The following is a 7,064-nucleotide window of genomic DNA, read 5'->3' on the forward strand; positions in this document are numbered from 1 at the left end:
TCTCCTGAATTAGCAGCTTGTTCCCATTCACCTTTTCAGTATCCAAGGTTGATATTTAGGCTAAAGTCATCCTCTAATTCCAGTAATGAGGATTCAGAAATCATCAGATCATAATATTAAATGGTTTTATTTCATGATCTAATTCATGTGTCTAATGAAATCAGGCAGAGTAGAGTATCAGCCCCACAAGATTGTAGATGAAATAATATAGACTCTACTAGCAGGAAGTGCATTAAAAAGGTATATACTTTTTAAAACTTTCCCGCACAACCCACAGTAATATTTTCGATGTCATTGTTTTGCAGATGCTTTTGTATGCAGATTTCAAATATTGATCCTTCTCCAGTTTAGGCACTGGTCCTTCAAAAAAATTGCCTGTGCTTCTGTCCAAGGTGCTGAAGCCATTTGACCACGAATTAGACTTGCACAAGAAAGGTAATATCTGTTAAAATTTTATGAATGAAGATTCAGATTTTGCTCCCCTTTTTCATTACAAAAAGGAATTGGGACAGCATTATTTACTTTATGAAACAATTTAAAATACGATTTCTTACAGAAACAAAATTCACTGTCCTTGCTTCTCCACCTAACAGGAGCATTGCATGGGCATCCCCTGGGAGTTTGTAAGAAATGTGGAATCACAGACCCCACCCAGCCTGCTGAACCAGTATCTGAATTTTAATAAGATTCCCAGGAGATTCATACACGTATTAAAGTTTGGGATGCACTGCACTGCTGCACTTTAAAACAGTGGTTTTACACCCTTGGCAAGCTTTTGAAAATCCCAATCCCAAGATGAAATCCAGATAGCAGTATTTTTTAAAGCTCCTCAGATGATTCTAGTGTTCACCCAAGATGGAGACGCTTTTTTTTTAGTGAAGTATAGTTGATGTGCAATATTATTTAAGTTACAGGTATACAATATAGTGATTCACAATTTTTAAAGGTTATACTCCATTTATCGTTATTATAAAGCATTGGCTATATTCCTTGTGTTGTAGTCATATTGTGTTGTATTCTTGTAGCTTATTTTATACATAATAGTTTGTACCTCTTATTTCCCTACCCCTATATCACCCCTCCCCTCTTCCCTCTCCCCACTGGTAGCCACTAGTTTGTTCTCTATATCTGTGAGTCTGCTTCTTTCTTGTTATATTCATTAGTTTGTTTTATATTTTAGATTCCACATATGAGTCATACCATAAGTATTTGTCTTTCTCTGTCTGGCATATTTCACTTAGCATAATACCCTCCAAGTTCATCCATGTTGTTGCAAATGGCAGATTTTCATTCTTTTTTATGGCTGAGTAATGTTCCAATGTGTGTGTGTGTGCATATATATATATATTCATACATATCTTCCTTATCCATTCATCTGTTGATGGACACTTCCATATCTTGGCAATTATAAATAATGCTGCTATGAACATTGGGGTGCACGTATCTTTCTGGGTGCATGTATCTTTTTGAATCGGCGTTTTGGGGTTTTTTGGATGTATACCCAGGAGTGGAACCGCTGGGTTGTTTGGTAGTTATATTTTTAGTTTTTTTGAGAAACCTCTGTAGTGTTTTCAACAGTGGCTGCACAAATTTACATTCCCACCAACAGTGTTTGAGGGTTTTCTTTTCTTGGAGATTCTTTTCAAAGAAAACTTTATATCACTACCATAAGCGAAAACCAGTATCACCTGCCATAAATAGACACCATTAAAGAAAAAGATCAAAGACCATCAATAATTCTTACCTTACATAATTGTCAGAAACTGACATCTACTCTCTTTTTGTTAAAAAAAAAAAAAAAAAAGATAGGTGTTCAGGGCCTACCACCACCATATTGAGACTTTTCTTTAACCTAATTGGAAGAATTAATAGCAGAATAGAAAGGGAGACATTTTTTTCACAATGTGCTTCATTGTTACTGCTATCTCAGCCTACTCACACACCCCTTGTGTTATAAACACTGTACTTTGTGAAACACTGATCTATTAAATAAGGAGGTTTCAGCAGCTTCTTTATTTTAGTGATTCCCAACCTTAGTTGCACTTTAGACTCACCTACAGTGTTGTTAAGCCTATGTCCAGACTCTACCCCCAGATGCATTAAATCAGAACATCTGGGAATGGGCCCAAGGCATCAGAATATTCTAAAACATTTCCAGGTGATTCTGATATACAGCCAGGATTGAGAACCTGCCTGTCTACTTGGTAACACTTGGTTGGCTATAAGAACTGAGAAATTACAACATAACTTTCCCAAATAATCTGTCATCAGGCCAGTTCCCTAATTCAAACTCTCCACAATTTGTTGAGGTTTCCGTTGCATGTGCAGTTCCACTGTTGAAGATTCAGGGGGCTGACAAATCATAGCCATCTACCCCCTCACTCTCAATGTGGAACAAATTGAGAAATAGATTCAAGAAATATAGCGGCGATCAATTATCAGCTCTATTACTGGAAGGGTAGGTTGGAAAACCTCAGTTGAATCCAGGGCCAATGGACTTCCTCCCCAACCAGTTTAGATCTCGGCTCAGACACCCCTGGGGGAGTCTGGAACTGCATAAAAGACAGTTACCCAGATGATTACAAGCAGAATTTCTGTCCCCCCAAGTAGAGTCTTATTAGTGAGAACAATTAGAGATGGACATATAGACCCTACTCTGGAAGCTAAGCCTGGATCACAAACCAGTTAGGGTTCCTGTATGTAAGATGGGTGCATAGAAAGAATTCCTCCCTTCTAGAGAGAAGAATCGATCAGACACAAAGTAGAAAGAGGAAAAGAGAGGGAAGAGACACTGTGGGAGACATTACTAGGATTCACCAAGATTTGGGGCTCCCCTTTATTTCTGGGCAGACCCCTCTTAAGGTGAGGCATAGACGTGTGACTTTCTTTGGCCAATGGAACGTGAGCACGTGTTACATATATCACTTTTGGGCATTTAAGAGCTACTCGGTGCTCTGTCTGCACTCTCTCCCTGCCAAGCCATTGTTGAAAGAATCTGGGCGGAGCCAATATATGGAGGTCGGGCACCCAAACCCACAGTGAATTTTAAATGAGTAAGAAATGAATTTGTGTAAAGCAACTATACTTTTGGGGACCTTTGTCACTGCAGCATCACTTTGCCTACCCTGAGTAATATGATGATAACTATGAAAGAGTTACAAAGCAGTGGTACCTGTAAAAACTGAAATGTAGGAAACAATGTTTGCATAGATGAATCTATTCATGGATGTCAAAACAAAGAGAGAGGTTTTCACTCTGCTTAAAAAATAGAGCAGCAATATCAACCCTTTTGAAAAGGTTGTACAATGTGGTAGATAAGTGGTGTCTGACCAACCTGGGATTAATTCCGGTCTTGGGCACTCACCAGCTGGGTAGACTCAGCCTCTCTGAGTCTGTTTTCTCATCAGCAACATGGGATTGACAGTAACACTAACCTTATAGAGTGGTTACAAATTTTAAATGATACTTTACCCATAAATTACTCAACGTACCTGGCACGGGATAAGCCCTCAAGAAACGTAACTGTTATGACTGAAGCAGGAGGCAAGAGTTACTGGCAGGAATGAAGAGTATGTTTCCCCCTCCCAACAATGCCCCGTGAGTCCTGCAGGGCTTAGCCCGAGACAGGGCTTAGCCCGAGACACACGCACACACGCACGCACACGGTCACATGCGCAGGTACATGCAGCCCCACGCACTGCCCTATGATTCTTCTCCCAAGGCAGGAATGGAGATGAAGTCTGCCAACTGTGCAGACTTAATTGCATTTTCTTCCTGAAAGAGGGTCTGGTGCAGAACACCTGCGGTCCAGCGCTACGTGACCACCAGGCTGTCGTGCAGGCAGCAGTGGCACAGGCAGCGTGCAAATTCGGGGCCTCTGGGACCTGAGATGTAGCCAGACCCCTGGATGCCCTCCCAACCACTGCACCCACCCCGGAAACAGAGCTTCCTGCGCAAGGCTGGGGGCAGTCTGGAATTTTGCAACTAATCCCCCTCTCAAGGGCCCTCAGGGACCGAAGGTGGAGAAAGGGGAGTGCAAACCTTTCCCCGACACCCTGGAAGGCAGAATACAAACGTGGTGTAGAGAGCAGAGGGTTTTGAAAGGAAAGAGTCAGACCCCAAATCAAGCTCTGACATCACTAGCCATGCAACTTAAGCAGGTGTGACACACTCTTCCAGAACTAGTTTCCTCAGCTGTAAGACCTGAGATGGTAACATTTGCGGGTCTGTGTGGGGTGATGTATCTAAGGTGCTCGGCCAATACCGGACATGTAGTAGGTGCCCGATAAACTGTAGCCATTATAATTAGGATGATTCACTCATTCATTGGACGAACATTTATTGAGTTTTACCATGTGTCAGGTACAGTTCCAGCTCAGTGGTTTGCTAAAGCAAACCACTTAGACCAGGCCTCTGCCCATGCAGAGCTTACAGGGCAGAGGAAAATAATCATGCAAACCAATTAGATAAATTTAGCCCAGGGTAAGTTCTCTGAAGGAAATAACACAGGATGACAGGATAGAAGATAGCTGAGAGTAGAGAGCCCTACTATAGCCACACTCTTCAGGGAAGTCTTCTCTGGGGCACCTGAAGGAGAACATGTTGGCAACTATGAGAAGATGGAGGGTAGTGTGTTCCAGGCAGAGGGAACAGCAAGTACCAAGGCCCTGAGGCAGCCTCTCAGTCATCATGTGGAGAGGTGGCAAAGAATGTCTCATAAACCACAGCTGCCACCACTCATTCAGGTTTACAAGAACTGGGATCAATCTAGAAGGTTTTCAAATGTTCCAAGCTTCTGAAGCCCAGAGCAGAGGGGCCAGATTAATATTCCATAAAAGGTAGTCTAAGACTGCTTAGACTCTACCAATATTTACGGAGCATCCTCCATGAAGCAGACAGTAGGCTGAATACTGGGGAATACAAAGGTAAATCGAGATGGCTGTTGCCTCCTATACCTGTGACCTCCCTGTATCCCAAGCTCCAAACCCAGGGTCTGGAAGATAGAAAGTAATCAGCAAATATTTGTTGACAGAAGCAACAAGAATAATGATATTTGTTAAGTTCTTATTCAGCTCTTCTATACCATTAATATTCTGACTCATTTAATCCTCACAACTCTAATATTAAATACGATTATTATCCCCATTTTACAGAAAGGGAAAGTGAAGATCAGAGTGATCAAGTAGCTTGCCCAGAATCACACAGCTAGTAAGTGGTAGAGCCAAGATTCAAATCTTGACAGTCTGGTTCTACAGTCCATGCTCTTAACTGACAGCAGCATGCCCAACCACCCTGATTTGCCTGGAGCAGTCCTGGGTTTAGTGCTGGAAGCCCCATGTCCTTGGAAACCCCTCAGACCTGGGCAAACCAGGACACATGATCATTCTACCCAGTACTGCCTTTCTAACAAGATATATTGCCATGAAATAAAATAAATTTCTACATGGTGAGCCAAGTAGAACAATAAATGCACGTACGCCTCCAGACTAGCAAAGAGAGGGAACCTAGACTCTTTCTGGATAGAAGGGAGCTTTCGTATATGACTCCTTATATGAAAGGAGGTGGGGTTCCACAATCACACCTGATATCCGGTTTGCTCCTGTCAAATGCCTCTTCTCTGTATTTGAAGGACAACATCACTCACTAAAACTAACTGTTCCCAACTTTACTCACTTGGTCACTCACGCAGTCATCTAATGAACAGTACCTACTCTTTGCTAGGCACTGTACTAGTCACGGGCATTGAGGATTTGCAGCTAACCAGACAGATGTGGTTCCACCCTCCTGTCATTCTTAGTCTAGTGGGGACACAGGTACTAAACTACCAAACATAATTAACTAAAGAATTCTAAATTGTCAGAAACCATGAAGTAAACCAATACCCATAAAGTACCAAAGGAGAGAATAGTCCCAGTTTAAACTAGGAAATCAGGGAAACCCTCCCTGACCCCAACAATGATCAGCAGTTAGCCAGGTAACAGTAAGGCAAGTGAGAATTCCAGGTAGAGGAAGCTGTGTGTGCAAAGGTCCTGAGGTAGGAAAATGCTTGGCTGGGAACTTCAAGAAGACACATGCAGCTGGAGCAAAGTGAATGAACTGGTGAGAGGCATGAGATGAGCTGGAGAGGGGGGCAGGAGCCAAATCATTAAGGGCAGTGAGTTTGGATTTCATTCTAAGTGCCAAGGGGAAAGTCACTGGAGGGTTTAGTTAGAAGAATAAATGGTCAAGTTCACACTTTACAAAGATCTTTCTGACTATTAGATGCAGAACGGATTGGAGATGAGCAAAAGTGGCTGCAGGGATGTGGGTGAGGAGGGAACTACAGGGGTCCAGGCAAGAGATGATGCAGGTTGAACCAGGCTGGTGAGTGTAGACACAGACATGTGGGTACAGTGGAGAGTTATTTAGAGGAAGGTAGAATCTACCTATTTTTAAAGATGACTTTGAGAGGAAGACCTTACCAAATGGCACTACCATCCACCCGGTTTTTTACACTGGGAACTTAGGTTGTCTTTTTCTTGAGAGGTGGCTCTCCACTCATGGGGAATTAATCACGGCTCACATTCCCCTGTGGCCCTGATTTCTCATGGAAAATAAAACCATTTCCCAACAAATTGATCTTCCTCCCCTCCTGTGATGGGTTGAATTTTGTCTCCCAAAAAGATATGTCCAAGTCCTAAACCCTAGTACCTATGAATGTGACCTTGTTTGGAAATTGGATCTTTACAGATGTCATCAAGATGTAAATTAAAACAAAATTATACTGGACTAGGGTGGGCCCTAAATCCAGTCACTGGTGTCTTCGAAGAAGAGACACAGACACAGGGAGACTGTCATGTGATTATAGGGGCAGAGATGCATTTACAAGCCAAGGAACACCAAGGATTTCTGGCTACTACCAGAAGCCAGAAGAGACTTCCCCGTCACCCTCTGTTGGTTTGTCCTCTGTACACAGAGGACAAGGAGAGACCAAAGAAAGAGACAGTCACTCCAGATTGGTAGGGGGCAAGTTTAACAAGCAAGGGAAATTACAGTAATACGAGGCTTGTCTTTGGCACCACAAG

Source organism: Mesoplodon mirus (assembly GCF_964341445.2).
Source record: "Mesoplodon mirus genome assembly, chromosome: 15".
NCBI classification, from domain to species: domain Eukaryota; kingdom Metazoa; phylum Chordata; class Mammalia; order Artiodactyla; family Ziphiidae; genus Mesoplodon; species Mesoplodon mirus.